Source organism: Pleurodeles waltl, chromosome 8 (assembly GCF_031143425.1).
Source record: "Pleurodeles waltl isolate 20211129_DDA chromosome 8, aPleWal1.hap1.20221129, whole genome shotgun sequence".
Classification (NCBI taxonomy): domain Eukaryota; kingdom Metazoa; phylum Chordata; class Amphibia; order Caudata; family Salamandridae; genus Pleurodeles; species Pleurodeles waltl.
In genome coordinates, this window is record NC_090447.1 from 1,268,999,113 (window position 1) to 1,269,012,899 (window position 13,787).

The 13,787-nt window shown below is 49.1% G+C and overlaps 1 protein-coding gene across 2 annotated transcripts in view; it reads right to left on the minus strand.

The window, feature by feature from the left end:
- PAN3 (poly(A) specific ribonuclease subunit PAN3) overlaps window positions 1-13,787 on the minus strand; it is a 620,383-nt gene that overhangs the window by 178,887 nt on the left and 427,709 nt on the right. The window lies entirely within an intron of this gene.

A 13,787-nucleotide genomic window follows, 5' to 3' on the forward strand; every position in this document is an offset into this window, starting at 1 on the left:
TTATTTTGGGAAATATTAAAGAGGAAGCAGCAGCACTGGTGATACATCAACGCCTTGCACAGGTTCCATTGGTGGACCAGGAGCGCAAGTTACCAAAAATTATTGTGGACACATATACATTTATAGGTCACGCCTAAATAAGCCACAGCTTAAAGGTAGTTCTGGATAAGACAATACCAAGCAAGCACCAGAGTCTTTCTAAGAAACCCTGGGCTAAATAAAGAAATAATAAAGAAAAAACAAAATCATGTATAATCTCCACAGCTCTGACAAATGTTATAATTCATGTAACAGTGATACTTTAAAACAACCTGACAAGTATTAGTATACTGATACATGCTCTTCTTGTTCCCGTCAGGTCTGACAAATGGTCTGAGAGAGCGGCGAGATCAGAATGTAGACAAGAAAAGTATGTGAAAATGACTCACAGTGCCCATCTGACATCATCATAAAAAGGAAGAGAAAAGTTCTTCAACAAAAACCCCAATTCAAAAAGGTGGTGGTTGAGGGAATTTAGGCTAAATATGCCACAAAATATTGAGAATGCTACTTCAGAACAGGACAAGGGCAGTGACTCTGCTAGACAGCACAGCAGAGATCGAAACAGTTCGCTAAAGACTCCTAAAAGAGTTTCTGGATGCGACAGCAACAAACAAAACCCTAAATTGTCAGGTCGCCCCTCCTGCCAGACTGTACAAATTAAATATACAGATTAAGGGTGACATAATGTGCACAATTAAAGTCATATTCTGGTAAACTTTAACACTTAGCAATGGCATTCTCTTGGCTGAAAATGATTGGCACCAGAGTTTGTTAGAACCCTACCAAAACGGGAACATTTTATATTGCCATCTTGCACAAGCACCTGCACTATACTGCAACCATTTGGACTGGGATAAGGGCTTGTCTTAAAGGGCATGTAATACCCATATTGTCCAGCCTGCAAGTGCAACCACAATACCCATGTAAACATGAAGAAAAAGCTCCTGTGAGGGAAATTCTCTCACAGCTCAAATAATGGGGAGTAACTAACCCCTGCATATTTCCTATGAATAACCCTTAATTTCCACCAGCTAACCCGGATCACTCTTATAGAACAGTCTTAGATTATAGACACAGTCACATACGCACATTTGCATTACAAAATTCACACAGCACAGCTTTAAAGAACAGTATTGTCTATAAACAAAACAAAACAATCCTGGATATTTCCAAAGGTTTTTTTTCTGCCAAAACAAAGCACCTGAAAGCCAAGATTTAATTACTCAACCTTGTTTCTATCAGCTCCTTTAAAGTTATAAGAATAGTCCAGGACTGTTTTTGGCCCATTTAACATTAACATTGCAGGATACTGATCCAGAAGCATTGTCCTATGTTGATGATATATAGCTCACGGATAATGACTAACACAACTAGACAGAGTACATAGCATTGTTTTAGGATTTGCTGAACATAGCTATAAATTCAATTTAAAAAATAAAAAACTATAATTGCGTTTCTCACTGTCCTGTTTTTAAGATACGAGTTATCACATGAGGGAAAGAGCCTGGCACTTCCTAGAAAAACGTGTCCAAGTACAACCACCAAACACTATTAACAAAAAATGAAGTCCTTGGTAGCATTTTTCAATTTTAGCCCAACATACATTCGACTTTGCACAACGCATAAAACCTTTGTACGATTTGATTTGCCCATACTTTTTCAGTAAATATTGGACACCAGAACATACACAAATCCCCAGATCATTACAGACTGACATGCTTGCAGCATGGCACTTTCATACATGTGTCAATAAACCAAATTTGGTCATCTGCATAATACAGGGTGCCTTAGGTATCACCTACAACAAATTTAACAGTGCAGATCCTATATAAATCACAACTAAATTTTAACAGTGAACATTCTAAATAAATTACATCTATATTCCAATGTAGGAATATGTTTTGCATCCAATGAGAGGACAATTTACTTGCCTTCGGCAAAGCCTCATCTGGTGGAGACAATATCCAGTTGCAGATTCCTTCCCTTAGAATGTCCCCAAGGTGTCAGTCCACCATTAGGTGGCACTGATCGTCTCTGCTCCCGTCTTTGCGTTGTCCATGCCAGACAGGACGTCACAGATCCTATACAGACACCACCCCGGTGCGCTGACAGTTTCTTTTCACAACTTTCCACACCAGAAGTGCAAAGCCATGAAGAATACTGACCACTAATGCGTCAAAACTAAGGCCCTGAAAGGGGAAACCCTGTCCCTAGAAACCAGTTAGCAGAACAGGAAGGATAAGTGGGGTGGAAGGAATCTGCAACTAGATATTGTCTCTACCAGATGAGACGTTACGGAAGGTTAGTAATTTGTCCATCTGATAGGGATATCTAGTTACAGATACCTAAGCAATACCATCCCCAGAGGTGCGTCTGCGAACCAAAATCACACCAGAAAGTCCTGCAGGGCCGAGGACAAATTGCCAGTCCCTGAGGACCAGACTCTCTAGGTAGCAGTGTTTGGTAAACGTGTGCAGAGTTGCCCATGTTGCTGCCTGACAAATGTCCAGGACTGGAACTCAGAATGCTAACACAGTGTTGCAGCTTTAGCTCTGGTAGAATGAGCACGAAAATCATCAGGAGGTTGCTTTTAAGCCAGTGTGTAGCCATTTTAATGCAGGATATGACCCATCTGGAGATGGCTCTTATCTGTACTGCCTGACCTTTCTTCGCACCCACAAACCCAACAAAGAGCTGATCATCCACCCAGAACTCTATGGTACGATCAAGGTAGAATGCCAGAGCTCTTTTTGCGTCCAGGCAGGGTAGTCTCTCCTCTTCCTTAGAAGGATGTGGGTGTGTGTAAAAAGTCGTCATGGTGATTGACTGGCTCACATGGAAGGGTGTAACCACTGTCAGAAGAAAGGAGGCCCATGTGCAAAGCACCACTTTGTCAGGATAGATGGAAAGGTAGGGGGGCATAGATGAGAATGCCTGCAGCTCACTCACCCTGTGGGTAGATGTGATGGCCACAAGGAAGGCTGTTTTGAAATTTAGAAGCCTGAGAGGACAACTGTGGGGAGGCTCAAAAGGAGCACATATCAGAAAGGTATTGTGGCATAATGAAAGAGGACGGAGGAAACATATGAGTAAGGCCTTTAATGGAACCTATTTATGATAGGAGATTTAAACAAAAAAGGCTGACCAGCCAGCTGTAAGAAAGCAGATTGCAGACAAATAACTGACAGTGCCCATAGTAGAGCCCTTCTGGGCCAATGAAAGTATAAACATTAGAACCTCAGGACAGGGGGTCAACAGACTAGTCTATGCACCATCCCACAAAGACAGAAATATACCCTTTTGGTGAAGGGTCGCCTGGCTGCCAAGATTACATTACAGACTTCAGGAGGAAGATCAAAAGCTGTCAAATGACGCTGCTCAGTCTCCAAGCAAGAAGGCGGAGAATGGACAGATTTGGTTGGGGAACCCTACCCTACTTGAAGGGGCAGTCTGATCAAAGGATCAATGGCCATGCTCAATAGCTTGGGATACCAAAATCTCCGTGCCCATTCCAGAGCCAAAATGATTGCTTGGGCCAAGTTATTCTTGATCTTCTTGACAACTATGGGTAGAAGTGGTATGGGCAGAAGGCGTATAGGAGGCCTGAGTTCCACTCGAAATAAAAAGCACCACAGAGCAATTGCCGCCTTGGTAACTGCAACGCGCAATACTGCTGACTTTACACGTTCTCTGTGGAGGCGAACAGATCTATACAAGACTCCTCACTGCTTAAAGAGACCATGCGCCACCTCTGGATAGAGACACCATTCGCGATCGATTAAGGACTGTCGGCTCAGTTCGTCCGCTATGACTTTCAGAGATCCCGCCAGATGTTGAACCACCAGGGAAATGCCCTGTTATTCCAGCCATGTCCAAAGGTGCAGACCCTCTTAACAAAGGGTCCACAACGCCGCTCAGCTTGACGCAGTACCAAATGGTGGTGGTGTTGTCTGTGAACACCTGTGCTACCTTCGGTTTGAGATAGGGAAGAAATGCTTTCAATGCTAGTCCGATCGCCAGGATCTCCAACATGCTGATGTGGAGAACAGCTCAGAAGAAAGGCAGCGTCTGAGAGGGAGTCAGGTGTGACTTTGGCATGCTTATAGTGAACCACAGTGAATGCAGGAGGTCCGCCGTAGTTTGGAGGTGGGAGACGACAGCTTGGGGCTAGCCTGCCTGCAACAGCCAGTCGTTGCGTTAGGTGAAGACTAAAACACCTGACCTGCGCAGATGGGCTGAGACCACTGCCATCACCTTGGTGAACACCTGAGGGGTGCTGGTAAGGCCAAACGGGAGCATGGTACACTGAAAGTGCTTGTAGTCTACCACAAACTGAAAGTAACACCTGTGGACTGCCAGGACAGGAATGTGGAAGTAAGCATCTTGAATGTCCAAGGCTACCATCCAGTCTCCAGTTTCCATGGCGGATAAGACAATTTTGAACTTCTCCTTTCTGAGGAACAGATTGAGGGAGCGGAGGACTAGGAAAGGGCAAAGGCCCTTGTCCTTTTTGGGCACCAGAAAGTAGCCGGAACAACAACCACAACTTACTTCTGGCACAGGGACCCTCTCTATGGCTCCCTTGGCCAAGAGAGCCGCTATGTCCTTGCGGAGAAGTGCCTGGTGATCCTCCATCATCAGATCGTAGAAAGGTGGCATGGAAGGAGATGCAGTCTTGAAGGGGAGGAAGTAGCCCCTTCGCACTATTTGTAAAACCTACCTGCCCGTTGTGATGGATTACCAGTAGGGCAGGTGATGGCAAATCCTGCCTCTAACTGGTCTGGGATGGCAGACTAGGAAGGTTTGGAGGCTGCATCGGGGTTGGTGGTGGACTGGGCTGACCGCTGGCTCTCTGAAACACGGGCAGAGGGTGGGCAGTATGCGCGGCATGGTGGCTGGAGGGAAATGGACGTGGTTAGGTGCCCTGCATCCGCAGCCCACTGGCCTTGGGGAACCCAACAGACAGTCCAGCAATGTCCAGCGGGCTAACTACTTACCTGTCCAGGAGTTGGTGTTCTGCAGTTGAGTCCCTGGACAATGTGTGCAGAATTTTGGGACCCCAGGGTTTCCCTCATTGAAAAGCAATGGGTGCCTGATGGTATGTTTGCACCCTGCACCCGACTCCCCCTGTGTCGCTGAGGGTGTGTGTTTGGTGCTCATTTTGGGTATGTGGTTAAAATTATACTCAGGACCGCTTGCTAATGGGAAGGTCGCTTGTGGTCTTCACCCAGCGCCAAGTGATGCAGCATTAGTTACTCAACATCCACTGTCAGGGAGCTTGGTGGTAAAGGTGTCTACAAGCAAAGTAAATTCGAATGCTTTGTGTCCATTCCTCCTGATGGCGACTCTAAAATAGAGACATTTGGAAAACCATTTTTCTCCTCTACAGACTGTTTCTTGAGATCAGTGAATGCCAACAGGCTTCTATGCCACTATTCTCAAGCCATTCAGGATACAGTGGCACACGTTTTACCAGCTGTTTAAGACAACCTTCGTGTGCCCTTTAGAAAGGCTATTTAAGAGGGCCTTGATGCTGCAAAATTTGTCATATGCTATGGCCTGTTTAGGTAGAGCAACGAGCTCTAGTGTGAGTCTTTGGCACGATGCATGGGTGATCCAGGAAGCTGGCTCTGTATATACTATACCAAAATAAGATATAGGCCCTCATTACAACTCTGGCGGTCAATCCTGTGTATTACGACCGTGGCAGAAGCGCCGTGGCAGCACCACCGGGACCGGCGGTTTACCGCCACGTTTGTCCCGGCAGTTGTAATCCCCCAGGGCAGCACGAGTCCCCCTCCCGCCAGCCTTTTCATGGCGGTAGGAACCGCCATGAAAAGGCTGGCGGAAAGGGGAGTCGTGGGGCCCCTGTACTGCCCATGCCTTTGCATGCATAGTCAGACAGTGAAAAGCACGACGGGTGCAACTGCACCCGTCGCAAGCTCCATTTGGAGCTGGCTCCAGTGTTGCGGGCGACATCCCCACTGGGCCGGCGGGCGGAAACTCGGTTTGCTCGTAATGGCCACCGTGGGAGTGTGGCCGCATTGGCGGCCGCACAGCGGTTGCAACTTGGCGGGTGGCCGTTGCCGCCCGCCAATGTTGTAATGAGGGCCATAGTGTGCACAGAGTCCAGTGGATCCCCAGAGGCTTTACAGACGCTAAAGTAGATAATACTAATGCTCTCTTTTGTGGAGTGTGGCCGAGCAGTTAGGCTTATCAGAGGGTAGTGTTAAGCATTTGTTGTACACACACAGTCAAGAAATGACACAAACACTCAATGGCTGTAGGAGGACACCTATATGGTGTTGGCACCTTATACCAGGTCCAGGCAACTCTTATTAGTAAGTGTTACAGGGTCTAGGAAACCAGGATCTCTAGTAGTAGCTGCAGTGAGCAGCCACGTCTTATCTAGGAGGAGTGTGAAGCACTTGCAATACCACCTTTATCACAGTAACTTATTACACAACACAGTGTTGCAAAAATAAAGGTACTTTATTGTAGTAACACTGAGCTAGAATACTATAGGCAAATCCCCCTTTCCGAAGGTAAGCAGACACAAAATATACACAGGTAAGTACTAGGAGTTAGCGTAAAACCATTACAAATAGCAAGATCCCTATGGGGGGGGGGGGGGAGAACCATACACTAAAATAGTGGAATGCGAGAACGGGTCCCCTACCGGAGGACATGGAGTCATTAGCCGAGGGCTGGGAGAGTATGGAACCCCAAGTGGTGAATATCTAGAAGACCCCTGCGAACAGGAGAGCAGAAGTAAGTTACCAGGTCGTCCTGTAGGTTAACATGGGAACTTGCAATTTTAACAATGAAAGAACAGGACCAGTAGATTCTGGATAAAGAAGACCTGTAAAATAAGGGGACAGAGTCCAGTCAACACAGATATGTCCATGTGGGGCAGGAGGTAAAGCCCACCATTTTGTGGGTAAAGATATGGCTCGAAGCTGGTAGATGAAGTCCAGCTGCGGAGTCCAGAAGCTGCAGAGGAATCCCTGAAGTCATCTAGGAGATGTCCCTCGACGGCAGCTGGATTGCAGAGGGGTCAGTGTTCAGGAGGACCACCAACAAGCACAGGCAAATGCAAGTTGTAGCTCAAGAAGATTTGCAGGGCTGAAGAGGACCAGCAAGGTCCTGTGGACTCGATCCTTGGAGGGGAGTCCGGGCAGAAGATAGGAGAGCCAGCAGAAGCAGTCAGAGCCCTCACTAGCAACCCACTGGCAGCAGACACAGTAAGTCACAGTGAGGCCCAGGCAGCAACCTGAAGAGGAGTCCCACATCACTGAAGCAACTGAGAGGAGACTGTGCTTGCAGAGTTAGAGTGCTGGGGACCGGGACTACTTGGAGTCTGAAGATCTCTTGAAGCAGGTGCCAGCAAGCCTTGGTTGTTGCAACTGTCTTGGTGCACAGGATTCTGTCCTGGGGGAAAAGGCAGGGGCTCACCATCTCTCAAGTTGGACAGAAGGCAGACTGGACCCAGAGGACCCCAATTAACCACCACCTGTTTTAGAGAATCTTCGCAGTTCTAGAGGACAGCAGATGTCGTTGTCTTAGGTGCCTGAAGATGCAGGGAGTGACTCCTTCACTCCAAGGGAGATTCCTTTTTCATTCTTTGGTGAAGCCAAAGTCTTTCTAACCTCAGAGGATGTGGAAATGTTGCAAAGTGCGGAGAGGAGTCACAGAAACAATGTTGAAAGGAGAGGCTGTCTCATTGTTAAAGCCTTCTTCGGTTCCTGTGGAGTCCAGCAGCAGGTTCTGGTGGTCAGGTGCAGAAGAGATTGCTGCTGAATCTGGGGACCCACTCACAAGTTTCACGCTAGAGCAGAGACCAAGGGTCCCTGGACTGATGCAAACCAGCTCATGCAAGAAAAGGTCAGCACCAAACATACACCCTAAGCGGCAAGGGGCCGCCGGGTGCAAACACAGCATTGGGTGGCCAATGCAATTCAATGAGGAACTCCTGGTTTACAAAGAGGCTACAGGCTTGGTCCAGGGAGTCTGATGAGGAACACCAATGGCTGGACAGGTAAGTAGAGATCCCAATGGATGTCAGTGGACTATCCGCAGGGATCCCCAAGGCCAGTGGGCTGCGGGTGCAGGCTACCTTTAGGAGTCTTCATTGGATTCAGGCTGCAGGCTTCGCTGTTTTGGTAAGGAGGAGTCAACCCAGGGTGGAATTGAGGTTGGAGTCGCCTGGGGACCTTCTCTGGACCGGTGGGCCACTTAGACTCGGGCCGTGAACGTCATGTGCAGAGTAGGCAGGACTTGTGGATCCTGAGGACTCTGGAGTCCTTGTTGGAGGTTTCTTGCGGACAGGGCGGCAGGCCTTGGGAGTTCTTGGTCGTTAGGGAAGGCAGGCAGTCCTCTGGGGGAGTGTAAAGGTCATTGGTCAGGATAAGTTGTCTTTTTGTAGCAGGGGTCTTTAAGTTACAGACAGGCCAGTAGGACTGGGGCAAAGTCATTTGCCATCTGGAGTCTTCACTGCTGGTGCTGTTCTTTAGTCCTTCTTCATTAGGTCGCCAGTAATCTGAAGAGCAAGGTTCAGGGGTGTCCCTAAATACTAGATTAGTGACGCTGCAGGGGTCAGAGGACGGTAATCAATGGCTACTGACCCTGAGGGTGGCTACAAACTTCCTGTGCCCACTCCTTTTGGGGAGGGGGACACATTCCTAACCCTACTGGCTAACACCCTCCAGAACAAGATATAGGATTCTGAAGAGGACGATTCTTTCTCTTGCTTACTGAATTTCCCGCCGGACCTGCAGCCAAAAAGTGAGGCTTAGTCCATGGGGGAGGCATCGCCACTGGTTGGAGTGCCCTGGGTCACCATAATAAAAGGCAGGAGCCTTTGAGGCTGACCGTCAAGTGCTGCTGTTCCTGCAGGGGGAGGTGTGAAGCACCTCCACATAGAGCAGGCTTGGTCCCTGACTCCTGGGAGCACAAAGGCTCCATGGGTTCGAAAACGTGTCTGGTGGTGGCTGCTGGCATAGACCAGTCAGCCACACACTAGAGTGTTGGAGGAATTTCAGGGTGCATCTCTAAGATGCCCTCTGTGTGAATTTCGCAAAAAATCCAACTCTGGCATCAGAGTGGGTTTACTGAGCTGAGAAGGAAACTTCCCAGCATTCAGTGCTCGGAGCTGCGGAGTCTGTAGTGACTGTAGGAAGCTGGCTCTGTATAAACTATACCAAACGGAGGTATAGTGTGCACAGAGTCCAGGGGTTCCCCAGAGGCTTAACAGGGGCTAAAGTACATAATAGCAATGCTCTCTTTAGTGGTAGTGTGATCGAGACAAAGATGCTTCCGGCTGGGTCCAGGGGGTTGGTTCCAGAAAACCAAAGGCTGAACAAGTAGGAGAAGGACGTTGCTGGACTGTTGTAGGATTTCCCAAGGCCTGGGGTACCATTGGGTGTCTAGAATCGTCAGATCCGGTCTCGTAAGGGGGGAGGGGGGGGGCTCCTATGGATTAAGGTACACAACCCCTCTAGAATACTGTAGTTTGAAAAGCATCTGTAAGGGCCTAAGGTGGCTGCAAAGGAAGGAGAGGTCCCCAGGCGGATATGTGTCTTCTGGAATAATGCGATTTCCGTGCCATGTCGACTGAGATAATGTGGGACTTGCTTGCTCTTGCATGGGTTACTGAGGCCTCTGATGATCCACAAGAGGAACGTGATTTCGGACACTGACCCCTGTCTACTACTGGTGGATGACAGCATGGTGAGCAGATGTGGATAGATGGATTGGATACATGGAAGTGCCTAGGTGTTGTAGCAAATCCAAACAAAGAACAAAACTCCACCCATTCCCCTTACCTCACCCACACTGAGCACTAAAGCATCCACTGAATCACAAAACAAAGAACCAGAACAAAGGACAATAACATCAACCTAAACAAACTCCAGTGTGGTATGCACCACTGGGGGTGGACAGGGGGCGGGACAACAACACTCTGGCATATGAGCCTCAAGGGCGTTCGAGTCTTGATTTGTGGGAGAATAAATAGGTCACTCATTATTCTTGAGACAAAGTCAAAAGTGAAGTGCAGAAGTATAAAGGGGGCCATGGTGAGTCCTGAATGGGGTGAGCTGTGGAACAGAGTAAGTCAACATGGAGGACGCGGATGAACGTGACTATCAGTCCGGTGGGAACAGGTCTCAGCTTGGGAACGTTCAGGCGTGATCTGGTGAGGTGGAGAGTGTTCCTTAGCAAACCGCTTGCAGAAGGCAAATGCGTCAGATGGGGCATCGAAAAAGCGGGCATTGCCGTTGAGGTAGCACGAAGGCAGGCAGGGAACATCATGCCATATCTCAGGCCAAGTTTGCGTAACAGAGTCTTAGCTTCTGTGAACTTGTGCTGTGCCTCCTGTACAGTCGTTGTGAAGTCCAGAAAGAAGGAGACGATGGTGCTTTGGTATTATATTGGGCCCTGTTCGCCTTCCAGCTGAAGCGGTGTGTCCCGTAAGTTCAAAAGGCGGATGATGAAAGGGTAGGGTGAGGTACCAGGAGGAGGAAGCTGGCCCAGGGACTGGTGAGCGCATTCCACAACGAAGGTGGGCGTGAAGCTTTGGCGTCCAAACAATTCAGACTGTAGGTGCTCAACAAACATATCAACACAGCTGGTATATGTGGATTCCGCTATGCCCAGAATGTGGAGATTATTGCGGAGGATCTGGCCTCCAAATCTTCAATCTGATGGCTACAGCTTCTAGGAGACGTTTCACCTTCTCCAGCCGCTTAATTGCCTCTGCTTCTCCGTCCTCGAAAATGGAAATTCACTCCTCTGCTCCATCCAATATAATGTTTTGACGATCCAATCGTTTCCCCCATGTGATGGAACCTGTTCGTGAGGGTATAAAAGTGGGCGTCGATGGAACGAAAGCCCATCCACCATAATAGCCTCAGCGTCAGTCATTGGTCTGTGTCTTGGAGCATAGTTGGGTTAGACTCAGTACCCGATTGGGCCTCCTGTCCTTCAGGAGGCCGGAAGGCCTCAAATGGTACTTTGCGCTATATGTGGTCCCCAGCGCCCTATGATCCAGAATGTTCAAAGTGTGGCAGCATTCAAAGGGGGTGGGGACATTTGAGCACTGGTGTAAGCATTGATCTTGTCACTGGTATGTACACCTGCTGCTGGGTGACTGTCCGTGCGCAGGGTGAAGGTTTTACCCGCAGTCTGTAATGCGATGTGATGTGATGAAGAGGGCAAACTAGGTAGGCCCTGATGCAGTAATGTAGCAGGTGCTCCCAGGCGCTGGGATAAATTGCTATGGTGGGGCCCAGCAAGTTCGGTATATATGTGGATTTAGGAGTGTGGCAGTTAGAAGCATCTCTACCCCTTCCCACTACCCCCATAGTGTCAGGAGGCACTTGGAGATGCAGGACTGGCCACGGAGCCAGGTCGAGCCTGGGTCCAACCGGCAGACAGAACAGTTCTGTAGGAATGCTGGCTCTGTATATACTATATCAAAATGAGACATAGTGTTCACAGAGTCCACGGGTTCCCCAAGAGGCTTGGCAGAGGCAATAATAGATAATACTAATGCTCTACTTGTGGTAGTGGGGTCGAGCAGTTAGGCTTTTCTGAGGGTAGTGTTAAGCATTTGTTGTACACAAACAAGCAATAAGTGAAAACACACACTCAATGACTTAACTCCAGACCAATAGGTTTTCATATAGAAAAATATTCTTCTTAATTTATTTCTAGAGCCACAAGATTCATTTAGTAGGCAAGTACATTAAATGAAAGGTACATTGCATAGTAAAACTTAGAACTTTGAATGGAATCAACAATGTACAGTTTTATTTAAAATAGAAAAAAAGCTATTTTAAAAGTGGACACTGCAATTTTCAATAGTTCCAGAGGGAGGTAAGTAAAGTACAGTTTTTGAGGTAAGTAACAAACTTACAGGTTCAGTCTCTGGGACATTGGTAGCCCACCATTGGAGGTTCAAGATAACCCCAAACACCCAGTACCAGCAACACAGGGCCGGTTAAATGCACAGGTCAAACAGGAGCAAAAATAAAGTGGGCCCCTATGGAGACAGGGGGTACTCAGGTTCCGGGTTGCTTTCAGGTAAGTACCAGCGTTGTCGGAGGGCAGTCCAGGGGCTTTAGGAGAGCACTGGAGGGGCCCTAAGTAGGCATCAAACACGCAACCTCAGCGGCACTGTGGCAGCCGGGTGCAGGGTGCCAACAGGGCATCGGGATCCCAATGGAACTCACTGGGCAGACTCAGGGGTCACTTAGGCGCTGCAGACAGGGCACAGGGGGGCTTTTCGGGCAAGCCACCGACTGGACAGGGAGGCAGGCTGCCTGCTGGTCACTGCTGCACCAGTGGTTGGTTTCTCTCGAGTCTGGGGTCTGCGGGTGCAGTGCTTCTCCATGCATCACATACCTTCATCCCGGGCAGTCGCGGTCAGGGAGATCCTCAGGCTTCCCTCTGCAGGCGTCATCGTGGAGGGGTGGAGAGGCAAGCCCAGGGTGGACACTTGGTCAGAATCGCCTGGGGATCCTCTCTGGCTGGTTGGTTCCTCTGGACATGGGCCAGGGGCGTCAGGTGCAGAGTAGTTTTAGACTCAGACTTCTGGAGTGAGGTGGGAGTCCCTTTAAAGATGGTTGCTTATCTTCCTTCTTGGACAGGTCCACTGGAGTTTCTTGACTCTTGGTGATGCAGGCAGTCCCCTGGAGGCTTTTCAGAGGTCGCTGGTCCTGTAGAACGTGTTGCTTTTCTTTTGCAGTGTTTTTGTGCGCTCGGTGGTCAGAAACAAAGCCTGTCCTGGCTGGAGGTGCTTCACTCCTCACTACTATAGGAACTATAACACCTGGAGTTGAGCCTTAAAGGCTCAAGCCTTGAATTACAGTGCCCTAGGTCACTCCAGCTAGTGGAGCTGCCGCCCCCGGACAAAGCCTCATTTTTGGAGGCGAGTCCGGCAGGAAAACTAGGGATAACAGGGAGGAGTGACCACCCCAGCCTGGACCACCTCTAAGGTGTCCAGAGCTGAGGTGACCCCCTGCCTGCAGAATCCTCCATCTTGGTTTGGAGGAAAGGGACCAATAGGATTAGGTTTGCTCCCCCTCCTCAAAGGGAGTTGGCACAAGGAGGGTGTAGCCACCCTCAAGGACAGTAGCCATTGGCTACTGCCCTCTGATCCTTAAAACGTCCCTAAATCTAGAAATTAAGGGCCTCCCTGAACCCAGCTCCCCAGATTTCTGGCGACCCACAGGAAGAAGAATGACTGCTAAGCTGAAATCCCCAGCAGAGAAGAAGGAAGACGACAACTGCTTTGGCCCCAGCCCTACCGGCCTGTCTCCTGCTTCAAAGAACCTGCAAAAGACCAGCGACATGTCCAGTAGGACCAGCGACCTCTACCCAACCTCAGAGGACTGCCCTGCACCCAAAAGGACCAAGAACTTCAGAGGACAGCGGCTCTGTCTAAGAAAAACCTAGAACCAGGGACTCCCACCTCACTCCGGATGCGTGAGTTCTGACCTCTGTGCACCCGACGCCCATGGCCCATGTCCAGGTGGTCCACCCAGCAAGAGAGGGCCCCCAGGCGATTGCGAGCAAGTGCCCACCCTGGGATGACCCCTCCACGACGACGCCTGCATAGGGAATCCAGAGGACCCCCCCTGATCGCAAAGCTCTGGCACGGAACAAGGCAAATGCAGAGCTGTATGATTCCACCTACTAGTGCACATGGGCTAATTTGTAAAACTCTTTCAGATCCAGTCTGG